Source organism: Pseudophryne corroboree, chromosome 12 (genome assembly GCF_028390025.1).
Source record: "Pseudophryne corroboree isolate aPseCor3 chromosome 12, aPseCor3.hap2, whole genome shotgun sequence".
NCBI lineage: Eukaryota > Metazoa > Chordata > Amphibia > Anura > Myobatrachidae > Pseudophryne > Pseudophryne corroboree.
In genome coordinates, this window is record NC_086455.1 from 53,149,648 (window position 1) to 53,176,806 (window position 27,159).

Genomic DNA, 27,159 nt, shown 5'->3' on the forward strand with positions numbered 1-27,159 from the left:
GGTTCACTGGAGAGGCTATGGTCCGGAGGAAAGATCTTGGGTCTTGGATAAGGATCTTCATGCCCCGAGGCTCAAGAGGGCATTTTTTCGGGAATTTCCTCGGAAACCTGGCTTTAGGGGTTCCTTGATCCCTCTTCAAGGGGAAGGTACTGTTAGGCGCCGGGGTCCGCTCGTCTGCGCGGCCCGGCGCCTAGCAACTAGGGACGCTGTGCGCGTACAGCCGCCGGCTCCCTAGCAACGCTAGACACCGGGCGCGCTGAGCCGCACGGACCCTAGCAACGGGGACGCCACTGGCGGATCGCGTTCCCCGTTGCTGGGTCCTGTTTAAATTATAGGTGCACCTGTTTTCTGGCCGTGCAGCAAGGCAGCTGCACGGCATTCATTCTAATCAGCTCTGTCAGCAGCTGATTGGAGGACTCCTGTTTAAATACACTCTCAGGGCTTCTCACAGACGCCGGTAATAGCTTCCTGCATGCTGTCTTTGTTTGCTGAGAGTCTGTTTCCAGTCCTGCTGTATCCGGTCGTTCCAGTCCTCTGAAGTCCTGTACTCGGGAGTTGTCATCTCGTCCCTGGAGTCCTGACCGACCACCGTTTGACATCCAGTGGTGTTCGTGAGTCGCGGCTCTGCCGTGTGTAGCGGCTCGGCCGCTTTACCCTTTGTTATTTGTGTTTGGAGCATTTTGCGGAGGGTTCCGCTTCCACAGGGCCACTCTGGTATCCGGCGGTGCCGGGTAGGAGTATTGGATAAGTGGATTTTGGTTGTCCTTTTCCCTGGCGGTTTTTCCGCACATACTTTAGGTTTGTTAGTTAGCTCGTAGCCCCTGGCCTGTTTGTTAGTTAGAGTTCCTCTTGTTATCATCCTGCCTCGGATTTCCCTTTGTCTCTCATTAAGACCGGGGGGCATCGAAGTTGGGCAGACATAATCCGCCCTTCAAACGCGGCTGCCAAGGGCTCAAGAAACCATAGTCTCGCAAGGGATTTCCGATAGCACGGGTGAGACAACAGAGTTAGGGCGCCAGGGGCTATTATTCTTTCCTGCTCCCGTTCCCAGCATTCCATTCCAGTGCTCCGGTCATTGTCATAAGATCTCCTCTGGCCAGGAGTGCTGGAATCATAACACATGGAGGGAGAATAAATAGTGTGGCACACATAGCGCACTCCCCTCTGATGTAGACAACGGCAAAGAACGAGGTGGCACTCGGAGACTGTGTAATCAACGTGTATTCAAAGAAAGTGCAATCAACGTTTCGGGGACCAGGATCCTGAAGAAGGGGAACTGGTCCTCGAAACGCCTCGTTCTTTGCCATTATATATATATATATATATATATATATATATATAGGTAGAGGTGCCCTGTCATGGGATAGAGTTGCACCTCCAAACACACAGCAGCCAGGAAAACAGCACACCAGTCCAGGTTTTTCATGTAATCTAGCTGTGGCTAGTTTTATTGTGCAGTACGTAAAACAGAAAATAAAAATAAATCTTAGCCCATCTGGGCACTAACATAAAAGATATCTTCTCTTAATGATGACATAATGTTCCTACCACAAACACAGACATATGCACAGTACTTACAGTCAGTAAATCCCAGTCTCATCACAGGCCTGCAGCCTGTTTCTTCTGGTAGTGAGCCCCCGAGCCAAGCCCTGACACAGTTATCAGCCTCTTACAGGTGCAGGCACTAATTAACCTACTCTCAGGCTGAAGGTCCGAAATGTGGCAGTGTTACAGTCTATATGTCCATTATGGGCCCTATACACATACCGATCCGCCGCCAAGCTACCCGACGGCGGATATGGCCGACGGGTGACCCAGTGGCGGGGGGGAGGTGTCGGGGGGAAGTGAAGTTTCTTCACTCCCCCCATCACCCGGCTCCATAGCACTGCATGCTAATGTGGACAATCTCGTCCATATTGGCTTGCATGCATAAGTGATGGGGCACCAACGATTAACGAGCGCGGGGCCGCGCATAGTTAATAGTTGGTGCCTACACACAGAACGATATGAATGAGTTCTTGTTCATTTATGAACGAGAACGTTCATATCGTTCTGTTTTATCTGCCAGTGTGTACTGGCCCATAAGACTATACGGTGCACAAGGACTCCATTGGGATACAAAGTTGTCTACCGCCCGGTGTTTTATGACTCTTATGAGTACTATACAATTTAATTTAACGATTTTCCAGCTTCAGATATAAATTCAGCACATACTATATGTACATTGTGATTTATATGTGGTATCATTTATATGATTTTTACATTTTACTATAAAACCATCCACGGTTATCCTGGCCCCTTTGCTGCGCCTAGGCACACCATAGTTTATTTACATAAACCATTTTTTCTATTGTTCTCAGCTGCAATACAATACAGAGAACAATACAGCAGGGGATTAAGTCGGACTGCCCAGTCTCAGTTAGTCCTATTAAAGGCCAAGATAAATGTGGACCCATCTGATTCTATATATACCTATAAGGACACTATGTAGTTTTCAAAACAGCTGTATGAAGTTGTATATGACAACTTTGATATAAAGTGCACTATACTGTTATTGCTTTTTGGGTTGTTGTTTTTTGGGACTTTTAAGATGGCCCTGCTCCCAATTAGCTTGTGCTGCAAAATACTCTATTTTAACTGTAGCAAAGCAGCATAAAACCTGAATAACGAGATCCAAGTTCTGTGCAGGTAATTCAATTTTGGGGGGGCTATTCAAGTAGTTGGCGCCCATCAAAGCAATTCAATTGTTGCTCTGATGAGGTGCCCATTACTGCTGATGTGCCCAAAAGCACTGAATTTAGACAAACAGTTTCTAAATCTTTTTAAAATACTGCTTGCATCATGGGAAGTCCCTTTTGAATGCACAAGTGGGACACTCTCTGCACATTTCAATTCGCCATCTCAAGAGGCAGCGTTCTGAAATGTATGTCCCCCCGTGCGAATATTCACACCTGAATGGAGCAACAATTGAATTGTTCTATCAGGTGCCATCTAGTGTCAACCGCAGGGTAAAACAAATGAATTGCCCCATGTGTCATTCGATAGCAACATAATAGATATGTCCATTGAATCTAGTATTTAAATCCCAACGTGCCTTATTACAAAGTACATGATGCTCTTTAGTTTATGTAATCTACATAGTAACATAGTAACATAGTATCTAAGGTTGAAAAAAGACAATTGTCCATTGAGTTCAACCTATTTGTGGTCTCCTATGTACGATTATTTTGTATAGAATTTTGACTGAAGTTGATGACTGCCGTTATGGCCTATGGACACCTTCATTCACCATGTGTACTGGAATACCTGGAGTAGGACACACTCACTTGATTAATAATAGTTTATGTAAGTAGTTGATATTCCATTCTCAATTGTTGAAATGGCATAAGACCTTGGAACAGATCCTTGATAAGCAGAATTTGTGGGTTGAATGGAGGTCACAGCTCTCAGGTTCCCTGGTTGAAGGACCAACTGAAGGAAAGAGATAGAGAGTAATATTTAATTATATCTATACATGCGTTCAAGCAATGATATGGAGGTCACGCTCACCATGTATTAGCATCAGATATTCATCTATGGAAAAAAAACACTTTCACCCACCAAAACAGATCTAAAAAGTCATCAACGATCTCATTAAAGATTGCCACCAGTGCTGAGCAGGATATGTCAGTCTACACAGCATCATGTCATGGCAAATTTTTGCTACTTTACAAAGACCGTCTAGAAGAAAATCTCATCCATACAAGATAGCATTGTCATATTGAGGTATTCAGGAACACTGAAAATTATAGGTAGTGCTGTAAGTAGAAAAAATATCTTAGTGGTACTGTGTCAAAAAATCCACCTCTGGAGGAGGCTATTTTTGGACCCTTAGATATTCTTAAGGGCCCTACACACTGGCCGATTTTTTGAAAGATATGAACGATCTCGTTCATAAATTAACGAGAACTCGTTCATATCTTTCAGTGTGGAGACTCCTGCGATGAACGATGCGCGGCCCCGTTCTCGTTCATCGCTGGTCTCCCGTCGGCTGTGCATGCAGGCCAATATGGACGAACTCGTCCATATTTGCCTGCACTTCAATGCAGCCGCGTGACGGGGGAAGTGAAGAAACTTCACTCCCCCCGTCATTACCCCTTCGCCGCCGGGTCGCTCGTCGGCCGTATCCGCCGTCGGGCAGCTCGGCGGCGGGTCGGCCAGTGAGTAGGGCCCTTTATCCTTTCAAACGCAGTAAATCTCTTTCAAAAAAGACTTTCAACAAAGTCCTATAGGCTCAAGCTTCCTCACTAATTTGTGAATGTATTGCTACTGAAATAGAAGGTAATACCGCATTCAGACCGCAAATGCCGGATCCTACCCGGTAAGACAAACGTGTACTTACCTGGTGGGATCCGGCATTTGCGCTCCGCTGCTGGCTTTCCGACCCGGCAATATACCGGGTCGGTTGCCATAGCAGCGGAGGGAGCAGCAGCAGCAGGGGCGGGGGTGGAGGCGGCGCCGGGAGATGAGCTCATCTCCTGCGCCGCCTCTCCCTATGCTGTGAATGGGAACCGTGTCGCATCGACACGGCTCCCATTCACACCGCACCTGACCCGGTAAACAACCCGGGTAAAACCCTTCTTTTTTACCGGGTTGAATTACCGGGTCAGGCGACCCGCTAAATCGTCAAAGGACCTTTCACATCGCACACTGACTCGGTTCGACACGGCAATATGCCGTGTCGATACCGGGTTATTTGTGCGATGTGAAAGGGGTATAAGAGACAATTGCCATTCAAAAACATAGACCCAATGAGTATTTCTGATATGAACCAAGCTTGGAAATAAAAATGGTAAATTAAATTATTATACTGATATTAGCATAATACCCGATAAGACCATTACATCCTATAATTCACACGTGGGTTTATCTCCAGCAATTCTACAAAAACAGACTACAGTAACTAATCCTGTAGGATAGGCAGGTGTTGGGTTCATTTTACGTCTTAGCTAGACTGTAACCGCTTTACCACCGCTACCTGTCACCATACCTCATTCGCTGAAATACTGCCTAACTCACCACTTCTCCCTGTCACCATACTTAATTCGCTGTAATACCCCCTCACTCATCAACACTCCATGTCACCATACCTCATTCACTGTAATACCCCCTCACTCACCACCGATCCCTGTCACCATATCTCATTCACTGTAATACCCCCTCACTCACTACCGCTCCATCACCATTTCTCATCCACTGTAATATCCACTCACTCACCACCACTTCCTGGCACCATACCTCACCCACTGTATTACCCTTCACTTACCACTGCTCCCTAGCACCATACCGCACCCACTGTAATACCTCCTACTTACAGTACCACTGCTCCCTGTCACCATGCCTCATCTACTGTAATACCCCCTCACTCACCACTACTGAGTCCCTGGTATCCTACCTCATCCACTGTAATACCCCCTCACTTACCGCCCCTGAGTCCCTGGTATCCTATCTCATCCACTGTAATACCCCCTTCACTTACCATCACTGAGTCCCTGGTATCCTACATCACCCACTGTAATTACCCCCTCACTTACCGCCCCTGAGTCCCTGGCACCATACCTAATGGGTATAATGAGTGTGATCAAACTTACTTTCATTATATTTTTGTTTCATACATTTCAATTAAATACAAGGGTAAATTTACTAAGATAAGAGCTCTATTTAAGATGGGATGTTGCCCATAGCAACCAATTAGATTCTACTTCTCATTTATCTAGCACCTTCTAGAAGATAATACCTTGCATCTGATTGGTTGCTATGGGCAACATCTCATCTTAAATAGAACTCCCATATTAGTAAATTTACTCCAAGGTATTTATTACTGTAGGTGTATTGTGGGTCAAAACACTGAAATAATGATGACGGTAGTGTACAGCCAGGATGCCATGAACTACGACAAACATGAGAAAATGCCATAATTTGTTGGACTGGACGGACGGACCCCCTCACTGAGCGATTCTGACTGATCATATAGATAATACAAACTGACTGGATATACAGTAGAGGGGCTATATAACCTTCACTACACCAGGCCCTCCGATCCGTATACTCCACACTGGACTAACCAGAGGCCTCCTCTTTGTTCATTCTCCTCAGTCCCTGTGGACTCCTTCATGTTCAGCTTGTAGGCCCTCCCAGTTCCTCCCGAATCCCGCCCTCTATAAGTTCCATCCCGCCAAATCTGCAATTCCATTTTTTTCTTCAAATTTTTAAAGAAAAAAAAAAAATGGAATGAGTTTGTCCCCCGCAGCTGGCCCATGGACTATACTTCACATAAATCACAGGGAAAGGATTTCGGAGTCCCAACACAGGAGTGAAGAGTGCTCACTCTGAGCACATGGCAGGGACAGCTTCCTGTCCCCATGCATGTTCTGTCATACAGATGTAGCCATAGTCATCATGGCTGTGAAGCAGCCGCACAGGCACTCCCGGCGCACCTAGTTCTAACCGTGCTCCGGGTAGCAACTTTTGCCGCTTAATGCAACGTTAATGGCCGCTGGTGCATCGCCCCAAAAGAGTCGCACCCGAACCTAGTCGCAGCCACACTTAGCGTGGCTATATCTGTACAATCAGCTTGCATAATTGCATCTTGCATTGCGATTTTGGGCAGTAATATCGCGCCCAGATCGCATTGCAGAGATGATAATTGTTATTTATTGATAATTATTTTCAGAAATTACAGTTCAATTAATCTTTTTACACATAAAATAAAACCCAAATGGCTGAAAACGTGTCAGCAGCACTGCACAAATCACTGGGAAATTGTAATGGCAGCCATTTCCCTGTGATTCACACATGCACAGTAGAATAATTACCAGGAAAATGGCTGCTGCAACATTTTTCCAGAGACCTGTGCATGCGCAGTAGACTCTGGTGAAGTCTACTCACTTGTGCTGCTGGCTAGAGAGGGGGAAGCCCGACCGGAGACTTCAGATCCTCTTTTATGCCCTTAATTAACACTACAGATGATATATAGTATAGTCTGTAGGGGAGAGAATCTTTCTGTTTCGAACTTATCTATCTCATACAAATAACATATGGTCAGGAAAAATTTAAACATCCCATAATAAATACAGATACACTAGTAAAAAGAACCCTGCTTAGGGCAGGTCACTTCAGCCTTCCCCCGCCCCAACCCATACCCTTCCTATTATGCTTATTGGTGCTCTTGTCTTCTCCTGCAGCATAGCTGTCCTGCAGGGCTGTTGCTAGGGTATTCGGCGCCCCCCTGCAAACTATAAATTTGCTCCCTGCCTCCAATACTTCATAAAGGAACAGCGCGTTCCAAAAGCGCGCCCTTCTAAAAAGGGGTGTGGTCTCATAAGGAAGGGTAGCCATCGGGGGGAGCTGTGGGGACTGGTGTCCCGGGCCCCTACATAGAGTGGGGCCTACCCCTGGCTCCTAACACCAACACCAGGAGAGCTGCACTAGGCTATAAAACAACAGTGGACTGTTGCGCACGGAGGACTTCTTAAAACAAGCCTTACCTGTGCATCAGATTTCACATAGGGGTGGAACGATGCGGCAGAATCTTTTTTTTTTTCAGATGGAGGGGCCCTGTCTATGTTGTCAGTCCCGGGCCCCACAATTTCTGATGGCAAACCCTGCCCATAATAGTACCCCCAATTCAAATTATGCCATACAGTAGTGCAATCTTATTCACATTACACCGCACATAGGAGGTAATTCTGAGTTGATCGCAGCAAGAAGTTTGTTAGCAATTGGGCAAAACCATGTGCACTGCAGGGGGGGTTATTTTGTTTCTGTGCAGGGTAAATACTGGCTGCTTTATTTTTACACTGCAATTTAGATTTCAGGTTGAATATACCCCACCCAAATCTAACTCTCTCTGCACATGTTATATCTATCCCCCCTGTAGTGCACATGGTTTTGCCCAACTGCTAACAAATTTGATGCTGCGATCAACTCAGAATTAGGCCCATAGTGTCCGATTCACAATATACCACATAGTAGTGTCCCTTACAGATAATGCTACAGCAGTTGTGTCCCTTATACTTACAATGCCCACAGTAGTAGTGCCCCTTACACATAATGCCCAGAGTAGTAGCGCCGCTTATATACATAGTGCTCACAGTACTAGCGCCACTCATACACCTACAGTAGCAGTAACTTAGTAACATAGTATTTGAGGTTGAATAGAGGCAAATTGCCCATCGTGTTCAACCTGTTTTAAGTTGTGATGATTCTACATACTTGCTGAATAATGTTTTATGACTAGTTAGCTACTATAACTCATGTTACCCCCGGATTAACCACGTTGATATTTTAAGTATTATAACCTTGGATAGCTTTCTCATTCAGAAATGTATCCATTCCTTTTTTTAATCCAATTACAGAGTCCGCCGTTACCACCTTACCTGGCAGGGAATTCCACATCCTGATTGCCCTAACAGTGAAGAACCCTTTCCTCCGTTGCGTTCGGAACTTTCTCTCCTCCAGTCGCAGCGAGTGCCCACGTGTCCTAAACTGTGTTCTTTTAATAAATAATTCCTCTGATAACTATTTGTGATGTCCCTTTACATATCTGAAGATAATAATAATATCTCCTCTTAGGCGCCTCTTTTCTAGTGTATACATATACAGCCTAGTAAGTCTTTCCTTCAGTGGCGTAACTAGAAATTTTTCTCCCCCAAACAAAAAAATTCTTTGGCGCCCCCCCCCCCCCCCCCCCCCCCCATTGGCACTAGTAAAGGGGCGTGGCTTCATTTAAATGGGTGTGGCTTCACATAAAGGGGCGTGGCATGGCAGGAAAAGACTACCTTGTACCCCAGTTTTGCAACCTGCACGCCCAGACGTTAGCCACCACAGGAAAGAAAAATAATCCTGATTCATGCACCTTACATTATTTGTCATTTTTCCTCCTTATAGTAATGCCCAGTATACATTATGCCACATACTGCAAAGGCCCTCAGACATTATGCCACACACACTAATGCACATGACACAATATGCACACACTGCAATGCCCCCGACACATTATGCCACACACCGTAATGCCTGTGACACATTATGACAGGAATCGCAATGCCCGTTATACATTATGCTACACACTGCAATGCCCCTGATACATTATAGCACATACAATGTCTGTGACACAGTATGACACACACCACAATGATCCTGAGACATTATACCACATACCACAATGCCCGTGATATAGTATACAACACATCGTAATGCCTGACACATTATGACACACACCGCAATGTCCGTGATACATTATGCCACACACCGTAATGCCCATTACACATTAAGTTCTACAGTAAGGCTTCTAATTACTTTTAAATTACCTGCTCGTTGCCAGGGGTTTCATGCTCTTGGTTCCATGCACGGTGCCAGGGATTTTCATGCTCAGGGTGTCATGTTCGTTGCCAGGGATTAAATGCACTGGGTGTCATGCTCGTTGCTAGGGGGTAGTGCTTGTTGCTAGGGCCGTGCTCCCAGTGCCACATATGCCCCCAGTGCCAGATATTCCCCCACAGTGCCAGGTACATGCCCCCAGTGCCAAATATACCCCCCCCCCAGTGCCACATATGCCCCCAGTGCCAGATATTCGCCCACAGTGCCAGGTATATGCCCCCAGTGCCAAATATACCCCCCCCAGTGCCACATATGCCCCCAGTGCCAGATATTCGTACACAGTGCCAGGTATATGCCCCCAGTCCCAGATATTACCCCACAGTGCCAGGTACATGCCCCCAGTGCCAAATATACCCCCCCCCCAGTGCCACATATGCCCCCAGTACCAGATATTCCCCCACAGTGCCAGGTACATGACCCCAGTGCCAAATATACCCCCCTCCCCCCAGTGCCACATATGCCACCAGTGCCAGATATTCCCCCACAGTGCCACATATGCCCCCTCAGTGCCTGCTCCCCTCAGTGCCAGATATTCCCCCACAGTGCAAGGTATATGCCTCCAGTGCCAGATATTCCCCCACAGTGCCACATATGCCCCCTCAGTGCCTGCTCCCCCCAGTGCCAGATATTCCCCCACAGTGCCAGGTATATGCCCCCAGTGCCAGATATTCCCCCACAGTGCCACATATGCCCCCTCAGTGCCGGCTCCCCCCAGTGCCAGATTTTCCCCCACAGTGCCAGGTATATGCCCCCAGTGCCAGATATTCCCCCACAGTGCCAGACATATGCCCCCAGTGCCAGATATTCCCCTACAGTGCCACATATGCCCTCCTCGGTGCCTGCTCCCCCCCCCTTGCTCCTTTGTGTTGGAGGGACACGGAGGGCAGAGCGCGCGCCTCTCCCGCGTCCCTCCTGGCTCTCCGGCCGGTCTAATAAAGGAAGTGCCGGTTCGTGAGCCAATCAGAGCTCACGAACGGCGCTTCCTTTATTAGACCGGCCGGAGAGCTAGGAGGGACACGGGAGAGGTACGCGCTGTGCCCTCCGTGTCCCTCCAACACAGCAGCGGAGGGAAGGAGACCGCAGATTGACATGCAGAAGCTCGTCCGCATGTCAATCTGTGCTAAGTCAGTGGCGCCCCCGCAGCCCCTCGCCCCCAAGCCACCACGAGGACTGCGGGGGCAGTAGTTACGCCACTGCTTTCCTTATAGTCCGGTCCCTCTAGGCCTTTAATCAATTTAGTAGCTCGCCTTCGAATACTTTCAAGTTCACTGATGTCTTTTTTATACAATGGTGCCCAAAACTGAACACAATATTCCAGGTGCGGACGTACCAATGCCTTATACAGCGGCATGATTACATCCGAGTCCCTTGTCTCAATTCCCCTTTTTATGCTTGCTAGCACCTTACTTGCCTTCTTTACTGCGTTTTGACACTGTGTACGGTTATTAAGCCTATTATCAATGAATAACCCCAAATCTTTTTCCAACTCTGTTTCCCCTAGGCGTTCCCCATTTAATATGTAGGATGCAATTTTGTTTTTAGTCCCAAAATGCATAAACTTGCATTTGTCTGTATTGAACCTCATTTTCCATTTAGACGCCCAGAGTTCAAGTTTAGATAGATCATTCTGCAAGGACTCCACATCCAATTCTGAATTAATTACCTTACACAGTTTAGTATCATCTGCAAAGATTGACACTGTGCTTTCCAGGCCTATTTCTAGGTCATTGATAAATATGTTGAACAGTAGTGGTCCGAGTACGGACCCTTGTGGTATTCCGCTGACTACTGGGGACCAGGTTGAGGACTTCCCGTTGACCACTACTCGCTGTACCCTGCTATCCAACCAGCTGCTTATCCATGTGCAAATAGTTTTTCCTAGGCCAATCTCCTTTAATTTGATCATCAGTCTCCTGTGGGGAACTGTATCGAAGGCTTTTGCAAAATCTAGGAAGACCACATCCACTGCTTTTCCTTGATCAAGATTATTGCTCACTTCCTCGTAGAAGCTAATTAAGTTAGTCTGACATGACCTGTCCCTCACAAACCCATGCTGGTTCTTGCTAATAATCCTAGCGGACTTTAGATACTCCTGTATGACGTCCCTTAGAATTCCTTCCAATATTTTCCCCACTATAGATGTTAAACTAACTGGTCTGTAGTTTCCCGGAAGATTTTTGGATCCCTTTTTAAATAATGGCACTACCTCAGCTATACGCCAATCCTTCAGTACCATGCCTGATCTGATTGAACTATTGAAAATCAAGTATAGGGGTTGTGCTAGTTGTGAATTAAGCTCCATAAGAACCCTCAGGTGAAGTCCATCAGGACCAGGTGATTTATTAATCTTAATTTTGCTTAGTCTCTCCCGGACTACTTCTTCGCTTAAACAAGTATCTAATCATGAATCATTACTGTCACAATTGTTGTGCTCTACTCCCACCATCAGTTCTTCACTGGTGAATACTGATGAAAATAATTTGTTTAGTATTTCTGCTTTTATTTCGTCATCATTTATCAATTCTCCTAATTCATCTTTTAATGGACCTATATTCTTTTTTAACCTTTTACCGTTTATGTGTTTAAAAAACTTTTTAGGATTGGTATTACTCTCTATAGCGAATTGCTATTCATTTTCCATTATAGCTGCTCTTATTGCTTTTTTGCATTTCTTATTACACTCCTTGTAATACTTGAAAGACTCCTCCTTTCCATTAGATTTAAATGCTTTGAAAGCCCGCTTTTTTTTATTCATTTCTGCCTTAACCTTCTTGTTAAGCCACATCGGTTTGAGTTTAATACTCCTGCGTTTACTGCCCATTGAAATAAAGTTATGAATATTGCTATCCAGCAACCCTTTTAAAACATCCCACATTTCCGAAGTGTTCTTGTTATTAAACAGAACCTCCCACTCTATGTCGTTAAGTGCACATCTAAGCATACTGAAATTAGCTTTCCTAAAGTTAAAAGTTTTGGTGGAACCCCTGTAGCTATGTTTCCTGAAACTGATGTTACCCAAAGTCTCCCCAACTTTAGTGTTTGATATAATGTCCACATTATTAGTAATTACTAGATCCAGGGTAGTTTTACCCCTAGTTGGGTCCTCGACTAATTGAGACAAGTAGTGATCCCTAAACATATTTAAGAACCTGCTGCCCCTCGCTTTAGCACATGAATCTTTTCTCCAGTTTATATCCGGGTAATTAAAATCCCCAATGACAAGGATGTCCGCTAATCCCGCAGCCGTTTTGATTTGCTGCAATAGTTGTTCTTCCTCATGTATGCTAATATCCGGCTGTTTGTAGCACGTGCCTATGACTAGTTTTTATGCATCAATTCCCCCACTTGAGATTTCTACCCATAGTGACTCCACATTATCGCCAGTCTCCTCATAGATAACCTCCTTTATGTATGGTTTAAGTGATGGTTTAACATAAAGACATACACCTCCTCCTCTTTTGTTAGCCCTGTCCCTCCTAAAAAGAGAATACCCCTCCAAGTTAGCAACCCAGTCGTGAGAGTCATCCCACCATGTTTCCGTAATACCTATAAAGTCATACTGTCCAATTCCCCCATTTTACCTGCTAGACTTCTTGTGTTTGCAAGCATACATTTTAGTTTATCGGTTCCTTTATTTGTTTGTTTTCCTAAAGATTTTCCATCCTGGTTAACTAGTGCATCCGTAGAGTGACTGATACAGACTGTCCTTCTCGCTCCCTCTCCTACCCCACCGTACTTAGTATTGCCCACCTTACTTTTCTCTTTGGTCAACCCAATGTTCCCATCTAAAATCACTGCCCTGACATAAGTATTTTCCCTTAAGTCCCGTACAACATTTTCTATAGTCTGTAATGATGACACATAATTGTTATTATTTAATGCTTTAGCAATATCTTTCTTAACACCCTTAATAGAACCCATGTAAATACCCTTACCAGCTGCACTTTCCCTCCCCCCTTCTCCACCCCCATTTATCTCACTGCCACCATCCCTACTATACTCGCTGCATGACCCATAGTTTCTAGCTAAACCCTCCCCCCAGGCTCCTAGTTTAAAAGCTCCTCCAACCTACTAACCATCCTGCCCCCCAGCACCGCAGCCCCTTCCTCATTCAGGTGCAATCCGTCATGAGAAAAAAGATGGCGCCTGACTGAGAAGTCCGCCCAGTGTTCCAAGAACACAAACCCCTCCTTCCTACACCAGTCTCTGAGCCACACATTTACCTCTCTAATCTCCCTCTGTCTCCCTGGGCTAGCGCGTGGCACTGGTAATATTTCGGAGAAAATTACCTTAGATGTCCTTTTTTTTAGTTTCTGGCCTAAATCCCTATAATCTTTCTTAAGGACATCCCACCTACCACTAACTTTGTGGTTGGTGCCAACGTGCACCAAGACCACCGGGTCTTTCCCAGCCCCTCCCAACAATCTATCTGCCCGGTCCGCGATGTGCCGTAACCGAGCACCCGGGAGACAACAGACCGTAGTGACGCTTATATACATAATACTCACAGTAGTAGAGCTGCTTATATACCTAATGCCCACAGTAGTAGTGTCGCTTATATATCCTAATGTCCTTAGTAGTAGCGCAGCTTATATACATAATGCCCATAGTAGTGCCGCTTATATACTTTATGCCCATAGTAGTATTGATGCTTATATACGTAATGCCCACAGTAAAAGTGCCACTTATATACATTATGCCCACAGTGGTGGTGCCACTTGCACATTATGCCCACAGTAGTAGTGCCACTTGTACATTATGCCCACAGTAGCAGTGCCGCTTGTACATTATGCCCACAGTAGCAATGCCACTTGTTCATTTTGCCACATAGACACAGCACTGCACTTATCTAAAAAAGGGGAGGTAGAGGACTGCTGCGCCTCAGAGAGCTGCAGTAGGGATACCAACAGATGATCACTCAATCACCCTGGAACACAATGCACAAGAAAATAAGGGATCCCTTCTGCGCTCATCCAACAACAATAAACAGTAATGCAATAAATGATAGGTTCCCAATGGATAAGTCTATGACTAAATTATAGTCTCTTTTAGTTCTTATACAAAGCGGAAGTGCTGGATGTAGGGAGACTCAATGCATACCGTACTCACAAGGAGTCGTGGTATGTCCCGCATGTAGAGGTGTCTTAAGTCGCTTGGTTCTTCTTTACCTTCTCCGAGGTGGAAAGTTCTTATCCTCGTAGTTGGATGACCTTAAATGCAGAGATCTGACCCATCTTTATCACCTGCTCAGAGTAGGTGAATTGAAATTTGAGGTAAAATTACTGCAAATCCGTTTTCACTGGCAATTGATTAGGCCTTTTTGCGAATATACTGTGATTTGCCGTAAATTCACATTTTTTTTTACATTGCGCCTGCTGGTACCCAGTCTGCCAAAATAGCACCCTGGCTCCGCTACCGGTTCGCCGTCCCCGGCTGCTGCTGGTGCTGCGGGCGGGGGCACTGACTGGACGGGTTGTATAAGAACTAAAAGAGACTATAATTTAGTCATAGACTTATCCATTGGGAACCTATCATTTATTGCATTACTGTTTATTGTTGTTGGATGAGCGCAGAAGGGATCCCTTATTTTCTTGTGCACAGCACTGCACTTACATAATGCCCCCACTTCTGCTCCCACCACCGTTCGACAGCTCCTCGGCACCTCCCCGAGTTCTCCTGTTACCCCTCCACAGTATACAGCCGTCGCCTCCTCCCAATCATGCGGTGTGATGGAGCGCTGTCCCCGGCATTTCCCTTCACGCTCTGAGTGGAGCAGAAGCCGCTGGCAGATCTTAGCAGCTCGCTGTTCAGGAAGACTGCTGCCGACGCCGCTGCCTGTCATATAGTTTGACAGCTGCAACGGCGGCCGGCAGTAAAATGGACAGCAGCCGGCTGGTGGCTTATGGGGATGAGCGCCTCTCATGCCCAGCTCCTATCTGCATTGCAAACCTTCGCTGAGCAGGTAGCGCCGGGCTTGCTGTCCTTTCTCCATTACCGGCAGTGGGAGCTATTGGAGGTGCTACTACTGCACATGTCAGAGACGGGCCAGACCACCATAGATTATAAATTATTATACAGATAATATAACCAATAAAACACAGAACTGAGCTTTCTAAGCACACATTCTCTCTCCTCATATTCAGACGCCTGTCTTTTTGTTTGCAGCTGCTCTCTGGTAAGGTGTGTTGATTAAGCACTCAAATCCACACACACAGCACATGTGGTAAGAAAAGCTGCTGCCACTGTGTAGCACAGCAGCCCAGTTCCATCCCTGTTGCAGGCATAGCTCTATTAAAATTGTGTTTCATACTACTGCAATAATGGACATGATTTTGGGGCTAATTCAACAAGGAACGCAAAACTGCAAAAATCACAAAAATTGTGAAAATACGCACACAACAATCATGAATGAAGTGAAATCTCAGACAAAAAATACAACTTCTGAGACGTAGCAAAAACTGTGTATACACTACGAAAACTAGTCGTGTAGGGGGGCGTACTAAAGGGCTGGACTAGCAAATACTACGAGCAGGGGCGTGTTGTGAGCATATGCAGATTTTAGATAGGCGGGGCATATGCATTTTTTGCAACTGAACGCACATTTATGGTGTGCAGTTTCTGAGTGACTACAGGTCTACCTTAAAATCTGCACAAGCTGACTTCAGTTGTAGAATGTTCAATGTATACTGCAATCATTGCTTCATTACACCCAGCTGAAGCAGCTCACACTGCAGACCACAATTCACTTTATTCAGCTGCATTGAAACTTAACAACATGTATGGGAGCTTTAAACTATTTAACACATGCATATGCATACCTCCCAACTAGGGTGGCCAATCCCGGGATCGGGATCGGCGGGATCCCGGGATTTAGGCCCAAAAATGGCCGGGATTCAATCCCGGGATTGGAAGCTCCAATCCCGGGGATTGAGGGATCAGCGTTGAGCGTCCACAGGACGCTCAGACGCTGCCCGGCTTCCTCCTTCCGGGTCCCCAGCGCAGCGTGAGAGGTCACGCTGCGCTGTCAGAAGCCGTCAGTATCGAAGAAAGATGATCCCCTCCCGCCCGCCCTCGGTATATGGTAAGTTATATGTGCGGGGTGGGCGGGGCGGGGTGGGGCGAGGGGGCGGCCACCTATCTAAAAGCCAATCCCGGGTATCCCGGGAATCCCGGGATTGGCCATTTTTCAATCCCGATCCCCGGGATTGAAAAAATGGCCCGGGATTGGCTTCCCTACTCCCAACATGACCCTCTCCAGGAGGGACACAATGCTCTGCTTCTGGACTTTTCTCTTAATGTATGATTACTGGCACCTTAATGTATGATTGCTGGCACCTGTGTTGAACAGGTAAATGGATAAGAAAGGTGTTTCACCACAGGTGATGGCAATCATACATTAAGAGAAAAGTCCAGGAACAGAGTATTCGGTCCCTCCTGGAGAGGGTCATGTTGGGAGCTATGCACATGTATTACTCTAAAACAGTGGTTCTCAAACTCGGTCCTCAGGACTCCACATAGTGCATGTTTTGCAGGTAACCCAGCAGGTGCACAGGTGTATTAATTAATCACTGACACATTTTAAAAGGTCCACAGGCGGAGTTAATTATGTCACATTGATTCTGTGAGGAGACCTGCAAAACATGCACTGTGTGGGGTCCTGAGGACCGAGTTTGAAAACCTGTGCTCTAAAACACAGGTTCTCAAACTCGGTCCTCAGGACCCCACACGGTGCATGTTTTGCAGGTAACCCAGCTTGTGCACAGGTGTATTAATTACTCACTGACACATTTTAATAGGTCCACAGGTGGAGCTAATTATTTCACTTGTGATTCTGTGAGGAGACCTGCAAAACATGCACTGTGTGGGGTCCTAAGGACTGAGTTTGAGAACCTGTGCTCTAAAATATATGTTAGTAACCTAATAATTCTTTAAGTTAATAACAATGCAGGTTTGTCAAGAACACACTTGTTTTCCTACAAACATGTATAATAACAGTTACAAGTAAGATTTTTTTTTTTTGTTTGGTAAATGGCTGTTTGATTAAAAGCTGAGTTTATTTTATGATTTAAAGCAACAAACAATTATTATCTTCAAAAATCATACCCACATACATGTGTAAGGTTTTTTTTGTTTTGTTTTTCCCCCTTGACAAAGAAACATATATTCAATAACATCACCACAATAATTGTGATTTTGTTGACATTTTAATTATGCACCACTTTTTTTTATTTTCACATTAAACAATAACATAAGGAATGTTAATAATAACAAAGAAACATTAATATGTCATGTATGTAAACTTTCAACATAAAATAAAACAATTTTTTTTTCATGTTCCGTCTGCGTTTGTGGATTCACCAGCGGAAGTAGCTCATCTTGTTGTTCGACACATCCTGTCAGTGGGCATGGTTGGCTCAATGTTATGTATGGCTGATGTTAAATTGTGACATCAGAAACCTTTACGCAAAAAATGCGACTAAGTAAGTTTTTTTCGGGGAAAAATGCGGATTTTTAAATCTCATCGCAAAATTTGCAAATTTGACAAGTCCACCTTCTTTTTTGTAACACTAAATTAGTGTTGCAGATTTTCCGTTTGGGCGTGCTTTCGCAATTTTGCAATTGGTAGCGGTTTTTGCAAATTTGTACTTTTTATGATCCTTACTGAATTAGCCCCTTTATCCATAGCCTATTGGGTGGTTTTGGAGAGGCGACTATTGACAATTTAAAAACTCCAGTACTTTTCCAGTATTAAAACAAATTCTTCACTCCTAACCAACCATCATGTAAGTTGCACTTTGATCAGAAATTGTAATTTACTCATTGCTGCTGACAAACTCCATTATGGTGATGTAAGTAAAATGAATATGCAAAAATAGTATTTTAGTTGAAAGTCATCAGAAACCAGAGCTGCCTCCTGGCTAATAGCCCACTGCTGTCGTGCTGCGCTTCTACTAATTAGACAAAATTAGCAGGGCCTCCAACAAACCGTCGCCTGCCAGGAATTACTATCATATTTCTAGATATTGAAATCTGAGTTTTCTGAGACTGTCACATGGATTTTGAAACGGCAATGCACAACTTATATTAGAAGGAACAAACATACATATTCAGGATTCATAAATGTATACAGAGAAAAATGAAAATGATAATGTATATTACTTGTTATTGTATACTTGGCGATCCTGCTCTAAAATTGACAAACTCTCCCTTGAAAGCAAATGACAAGTGTTATATGAACAAGATGCTGTATAAAAGTACATACTGTTCAAAAGGGGGGCAGTAGAAAAGGGGTACAGTGTACGATGTGGACATTTATAAGTCAACACTGATGAAGTGTTGACATGGTCAGAATATCAACAATGTAATTTTTCGGTAAGTCTCACCCTACGTTTAACCCTAATAATAGCCCTAACCCCTACAACTAAGCCTAATAGGTCATGTTGAAATGAGTATCCGGACTCCAGGTCGACACCAAAAGGGTCGACACACCTTAGGTCAACGCCAATTGGTCGACATGGACAATAGGTCAACATGGAAAAAGTCGACATGAGTTGTTGTTTTTAAAACATGTTTTTAATTTTTCATACTTTACGATCCACGTGGACTACGATTGGGAACGGTAACCCATGTCGACCTTTTGTCCATGTCGACCTTTTGTCCATGTAGACATAAGGTGTGTCGACCAATTGGCGTCAACCTAAGGTGTGTCGACCTTTTTTGGTGTCGACCTGGAGTCCCAGACCCATTGAAATGATGTACCTGCCAACATTAGAGCAATGTCGGCATAATAAATTTTGACATGATGGTGTTGACATAGTGACCGTCTACAACAATACTTCTTACTATACAAGTCACATGATAAAATAAGCTGGTCACACACATACTTGCGCTGCTTGGCACCAACATCAGGACACAGTGATTACCTAAAGCACATTTGGCACGTGACCGGGGACTGCTTTTGGCTTTCACAATGTTAAAAAGATTGCTTCATCATATCCAATTATCTGTAATCGTGAATGCAAAAAAGAGGAATATTTTTCCCATCCACTGATTACTGCCAGAGGTTTCTGCACCTCTCCAGGACAGGAAGCTGCTGATTACATCCAGTAAATGGAGCTTTTAGCTTAATGTAACGTTACACAATACCATCTACATTATCCAGCAATAGGTTAATAGCCTCTGCAGCAACTGTCTGTAAGGTAAGGAGCTTTATTAGACAAATGTTGGGCAGCAGATGCAATCTGCACATATATATCTATAGCCACCTACTTGCAGGTTCTGTGCCCTAGAGGATATTTACCAACATTTGAATATAATTTTCAGTGTCATTTTATTAATAAAAAGTTGCATTTGCCCATGTTACACACAGTGTACTCATGGCCACAAACACAAGGCACTGCAATCCAGACGGATGCTGATTAGTGACTCTCCTGTGGTTCAGTTGACAAAATTGGCCCAATAGTTCTATCTCTGTGAATCTGTTTTTCCTAAAATTAAAATAACACCTATTTATACTATTTCTTATTCAAAAACACTTAAGAGGGTACACACTGAGAGATCCGTGCTTACATTCTAAGCAGTCTGACTAGATTGCTTAGACGTTAAGCATTGATCTCTCCGTGTGCGATAGCGATGTGCGACCCCGCGCCTCGCTATCGCCGGTGCTAGATTGGCCTGCATGCAGGTACAATCTAGGACCTCGCTCATTTCACACGCTGGGTGAAATGAGCGCCCTCCCCCCATCCGCCTCCTCCCTCAGCACACATCGTGTTTTGTGCTGGACAGGGGAGAGATGTGTGCTGAGTGGGGGGAGAGATGTGTGCTGAGCGGGGGAGAGATGTGTGCTGAGCGGTCAATGATAGATTGCTCAGCACACATCTCTCCCCGTGTGTACTGGGCTTTACAGCTGTTTTTCTTGCACCAGTTCTGTTTATCAAACAATTCCTAAAAAGTAAAAAAAGTTTAAAAAAAAGTAAAAAAAAAATTTTTTGGGGGGAGGGGGGACGACGACTCTATTCTCTGACATCAATGTGTTGTGACTTACTGGAACGGCATACCATTTCTGCCAGCTTTGGAAGTTTTCCATCGCACTCCATTGTAGTAAGAGTGAAAGCTTTGATGTACATGCTACGGTGCATGTCTGAGTAACTAATCGACTGCGATTAGTTACTCAGACATGCGGGGGGGACGCCCAGCACAGGGCTTGTCTGCCCAGAGCCGGCCCTAACCAATATGATGCCCTAGGCAAGATTTTGGCTGGTGCCCCCTAGCACCACCGCTGGTTCTGCCTATGACCTTGCACCTCTTTCCCAGCACCATCACCCCTCACCCATAGCAGTCCTTGTACCCCCTATATTTTAAATAGGAACAGTTCGCACATTTGACGCACAGCCCAAAAATGGGCATCTTCTTGCTGGGAAGGGGCATGGCCACACAATAGTAACCCCAATTCCAATTACGCCAAACAGTGCTGCAACTTTATTCACATTTTATCTTGCGATAGTGTCCATAATTCATATTACAGCCCACAGTAGTATCACTTTACCTTATAAACGTTACTCCTCACAGTAGAGCCCCTTATTCACATTACATCACACTGAGTTGCTCCTTATTCACATTACACCACACCTTATTGCTCTTTATTCACATTAGACGACACAGACGTGCCCTTTCTATATGCAACGCCACATAGTAGAGCACCTTATACACATAATGCCACACATTAGTAATGCATTTATACACAATTGCACACAGTAATGCCCCTTACACATATGAGACACATTAATGTCCTTATAAACATAATGCACCTTACACATTATGACAACCTTTATTAATGCCCTTTTACACATAATGTCCCTTACACATATGCCGCACATTATTAATGCCCTTATACACATAATGACACACATAGTGCCCCCTACACATGTGCTGCACATTATTAGTGCCCCTATACACATAATGACACACATACAGTAGTACCCTGATACACATATGCCGCACATTATTTTTGCCCTTATGCACATAATGACACACATAGTGGCCCTTTACACATATGTTGCACATTATTAAAGCATTTTTACATGACACACATAATGCTCCTTACACATATTCTGAACACTACTGCACAACCAACCCACTCACATGCCCACAGCACTCACACTTCCACAAACACTGTGACCTCTGCCTCTGCTTGGATACAGATGTGTCCTCATAAATCTTGCATCAATGCTAACGTCGGGCACCTTTTTTTTTTAATGAAAATGCATCTTATTTGCATTGCTATGTGGCTAGGATGCACAAGCAGATTCTGCTGATAAAACTGATATGCAGCATGCCAATATACTGTGTGAGACTGTGACTGTATCTGCATATGAAATGCTACATTCAGAATATAGGCATGCCGCATATCATTTTAATCAGCAGAAGCTGATGATGCCCCTAGGCATATCAAATGCCCTAGGCAATTGCCTAGTTTGCCTATGCCTATGGCCGGCTCTGTGTCTGCCCTACATGCCAGGCTGCTGTGTGAAAAAATGCACAGCAGCGATCAGGTCTGAATTAGGCCCATTGTCCCATTATCCCATCAGTGGGCTGAAGTGTCCATGGGGGATGGGGGGGGGGGGGGGGGGGGTGGTCACAAGTCATCATAACTGCCCACTCCCAAATGCTGGGAAGCATGCTACCATCATAGGTTAATAAAATCAATACAGTGCTATAATATAATGGGCTTAAATGTCTGTCGCAGTTGGCCCCACCCCTCCTCATAACTCTCTGTGGCTCTGGTCCACACTAAAGGTCAGAAAAGTGAAAGACGAATCAAGGTATGTACCCTCCTGTGAAAGAGACAGGAGAGGGGCAGAAATGAAGTAGAAATTTGGGGGTGGGAGGGTAGAGATGAGACAGAGCTAGCAACCCAGCGGATGATGGGTCCAAAACACTAGTACTATTCAATAATGTGTCATATTATTTTACACTTGGCTTCCCTGTATTGCAGAATATACAATTCTACAGCAACATTTTACAAACTGAAGGACGTCTCTTATCTTATAATGGAAGAAGCTTAGAAAACAAACAATACATTTTCCCCACGAGTACAGGCTTATATAACAATTAAAATTTCCCACCAATCTGTTAATTGCGTGATTAATAATTAATAAGAGTTGTTTTAGTGTATAAACAAGCACAATAAAAAGACTGATTGCAATACACAGTTCTGCACTGTCACTGCATTGTCTGTATAAGCAATTCTACTGCCTCTGGTCTCCTATAATTAAGGGATTGGAAGCAGTGACTCGAAAACGGCCTTCCTCCCCAGGGCCCGCTCTGTGAATTATATGCCAATGTCAGATGACATTTTTCTCTTTATATAACCACTGCAATGCTTGTGGCTTTATGGAGAACACAGGAAATAGTACATACTGTACACAATCATTCTTGTATTATACTACAGATGTTTCTTTTAAGGATTATGCATTTACAAAGCGTCATTGCTTCTGCGGTAAACCTGAAGAGGTTACTTGCGCAGAGTCTAATGTTCTGCTTTCGCAGGTGGTAATTACCCATTCTGTTCTTGCCTGAAGATGTACATGACAACAAGAGACTGGAACGATAAAGGCAATCATCCATACAGGATTATGGAGATGTAGGAGTTGATCGCTAGTGAAAAATGTTCGCAGCACAGCGATTAAGTGAAAAAGCGGCACTTCTGAGTATGCGGTGCAATGCGCACGCGTGACGTACTTTCACAACGGGCGATGTATTTTTACACAAGGTCTAGCAATGTTTTTCAGTCGCAATGCCAGCCGCAGAGTGATTGACAGGAAAGAGGCGTTTCTGGGTGTCAACTGACCGTTTTCAGGGAGTGTTTGAAAAAACGCAGGCGTGGTTGGCCGAACGCTGGGCGTGTTTGTGACGTCAAATCCGGAACTGAACAGTCTGCAGTGATCGCAAGCGCTGAGTAGGTCTGGAGCTACTCTGAAACTGTACAATGTTTGTTTTGTAGCTGCTATTCGATCCTTTCGTTCGCACTTCTGCTAAGCTAAGATACACTCCCAGAGGGCGGCGGCTTAGCGTTTGCACAGCTGCAAAAAACTGCTAGCGAGCGAACAACTCTGACCCCCTATAAGTGAACATTAATGTACAGAAGGGGCGGAGGGGACAAGAAATCATTTCATTTTGGTGCCCCTAAATCGCTGAATGTTGCCCCTTAATGACAGCTGTACTTATCTGCCACACCACCTACCTGATATCTATTTATCTCTATATACATACACACACGCACACATTTATGTAAAAAGCAGGGAATGCAGATAATAGCATATTAGAAGAAAAATACAACATTAATGGGCCAGTTTACTGTTTATTGAGGTTTAGACTTGATAAATAGAGGGGCAGATGTATTAAGCCTGGAGAAGGCATAAAGAAGTGATAATGCGGTGATAAAGTGCAAGGTGATAACGCATCAGCCAATTAGCTCTAATATGTAAATTGACAGTTAGGAGCTGATTGGCTGGTGCATTATCACCTGCTGCACTTATCACTACTTTATCACTTCTTTATGCCTTCTCCAGGCTTAATACATCTGCCCCAGAATTTCTTATTGCTGCTATTTGGGCAGTAAGAAATTAATTTTCCCTCAAATGCATTCAAAATTACATCCAGAGACAGGCGCTCTGATAGGAGCCCATCCTAGTAATGTGTAAACTAAAGTGATCGCATCAGGGATCACTTTACTTTATGCTGCAGACATACTGCACATGTGAGCCAGGGCTGTTTCTAGCCAATTTGGCTCCCAGTGCGAGATTTAAAAATGCGCCCCCCCATGACATAAAAAAATGTGCCCCCCCCCACACACACACCTAGATAAAAAAAAACTTGCGTGCGCACATGGCAAGGGGCAGAGCTGGATTAAGGCATCGGGGGGCCCGGGGTTCTTAAAACAGGGGGGCCCTAAGGTCTAAAATTTAAAATATATATATATATATATATATATATATATATATATATATGTGATACACAATGTACCGTTTGAACTAGGGGCGTATCGGGTAGTTTGGATAAATTAGCTACTTTACATATACACACACACACACACACACACACACACACATATATATATATATATATATATATATATAAAAAAAACAATCCACAATCCAGCACTCCCTCGTCGTAAGCCACAGAAATAACCTGCCAGGGTGCCCTCTTAGGGACCAGCAAAGCCCATCCATTATGCAAAACAACAGAGGCGGCACTCCCGGACTCAGTACTTGGTGAAAGATAAAGTGCTTTACTGCAACGTTTTGAGGTAATCCCCCCCACCGTCATCAGGACACACTTGTCCTCTGATGACGGGGGGAAGTATCCCGAAACGTCGAAGTAAAGCACTTTATCTTTTACCAAGTACTGAGTCCGGGAGTGCCGCCTCTGTTGTGTGTGTGTGTGTGTATATATATATATATATATATATACACACACACACACACACACACACACACACACACACACACACACAGTGTGTGTGTGTATGTATATATATTGTGACAAGAACACTGGGATAGTGTTTGAGGGCAGGTATATTTGTCCCAGGTTCTTGTCTTACATGTTTTAGAAAATGTTAACTTCTAGGAAAAATGCTTTTTGTTTTGTCTGAACCTTTTCAGTTTGCTGTAAAGGCTCTGAGAGAGAGATAAGGCGAGTTCTAGACATTGGGCCCAGTTCGGGTCTTTGGCCTCACAGAGGGCTAATCAGGGTTTCAGCTGTGTAAGAGTGTTATGGTGCTTCTAACCTGATTAGTATGGGCAGACTGCCTGGGAAGGCTGGAGGATCTGTGTGTGAGAGACACGCTTTCTGATGCAAGTAAGCTATACAGTATGTACTGAAGAACTCTGTGTTTTGTTTAGTGACAGTTAGGAATATCTTATGTTTAGTTAGTGCCGGACAGGCAAGGTATTTTTATTTTTGGGTTTTGTTTTATTTTCTGTTTCAATAAAACTGGCCGGGGTCAGTTGTACCAGAAACTGGACTTGTGTTGTTCCTCAGCTGCTGCGTGCGGCCATATTCCCCAGGAAAAGGCGCCTTGCACCCCTACAGTGTTACAACTTGGTGGAGAATGCGAGCACACCGTTCTGCGCATAAGTGAAAGCAGCAGCTTTGTGAGGCCTGCAGAAAACGGTGGTTTATGCAGATACAGACCAGTGTGAAGTTACTGAGACTCACCCCTGAGGGTTTGATATGTCCTGGGTGAAAGCAGCTACAAAGCCGCCTGAAAAATCTGTCGACATGGAGGATCTGCTTAAAGCCTTGCTGCAAGCTACAGCGGCTCAGCAGGAGGCCAACCGACAGCAGCAGGTGGCAATGGAAGAAAATTGGAGACTACAGCAGGAGGCCAACAGACAGCAGCAGGTGGCAATGGAGGAAAATATAAGACAGCAGCAGGTGGCAATGGAGGAAAATAAGAGACAACAGCAGGCAGTTGTTGATGAACTTTACAGGCAACAGCGTCAGGATAGACAGGCCTTAACAGAAGTGGTGCAGAGCCTTGCAGCCCGGATTGGAGATGTGGCCGTCAGTGCTCCGACCAGCTCTAGTTCTATACGGGCCAGTCACTTCCTGCAGAAAATGACAGAGGCTGATGATGTGGAGGCCTACTTGACCACGTTTGAAAGGACTGCAGAGCGTGAGAACTGGCCAAAAGCACAGTGGGCCAGTCTGCTGGCACCTTTCCTGTCAGGTGAGCCCCAAAAAGCTTACTTTGATTTAAGCCCTGCTGAGGCTCGGGACTATGATAAACTAAAGACTGAGATCCTGACCCGCCTGGGAGTCACGCTGTCAGTACGAGCACAACGGGTGCACCGTTGGCTGTACGCCATGGAGAAGCCTCCGCGCTCCCAGATGCACGACCTTATTCAGCTAACAAAAAAATGGCTACAGCCAGAGACATTAACTGGTCCCCAGATGGTGGAAAGAGTCGTCATGGACCGCTACTTGAGATCTTTGCCCATGGTCCTGCGCAAGTGGGTGAGCCATGGAAACCCGGGTACTGCTGACCAATTAGTGGACATGGTAGAGAGGTATTTGGCAGCAGAGGAACTACTGATGACCACCCAGCAACCCATAGATCCTCGACAGCGCCCTTCAATAAAGACTGGTAAGACTGTTCCGTGGGAAAACGTTGCTGGGCGGTTAAGAGAACGCAAGGCTGGAGAGACTGTAAACACTGGCCCTGGAGACAGGCCAATGGGGCTAGAACGGTCTATGCTGCCCAAACGGGTTGATAATCGTGTGGTTAAATGTTTTAGGTGTGGTATGCCAGGTCATGTTATTGCCAATTGCCCAGTCACGCAAGAACCCATGCAATGTGATGCTGCCTTTGAATGTCGCAGAATGTCTTTCTTTGCTAGGTTAGCCTGTACTGTGGTACCTTCACCTGAGCTGGAAAAACAAATGTGTGATGTGTTCTTAGAGGGTAACCGGGTAGAGGCCTTGCTAGATTCAGGAAGTTTAGTTACCCTCGTGAAAGCTGGGTTAGTGAACCCCTTAAAGGTCCAGCAAATACCTATTGGGGTAACTTGCATACATGGGGATACCCAACATTATGCCACTGCTGAGGTGAATATAGAAACTTGTTGTGGGTCAGCAATGGTTAAAGTGGGACTGGTCCCTACCTTGGTGCATGAGGCCATAATAGGGAGGGATTTTCCTCATTTTTGGAAACTGTGGGAATCACGGTTATCAACA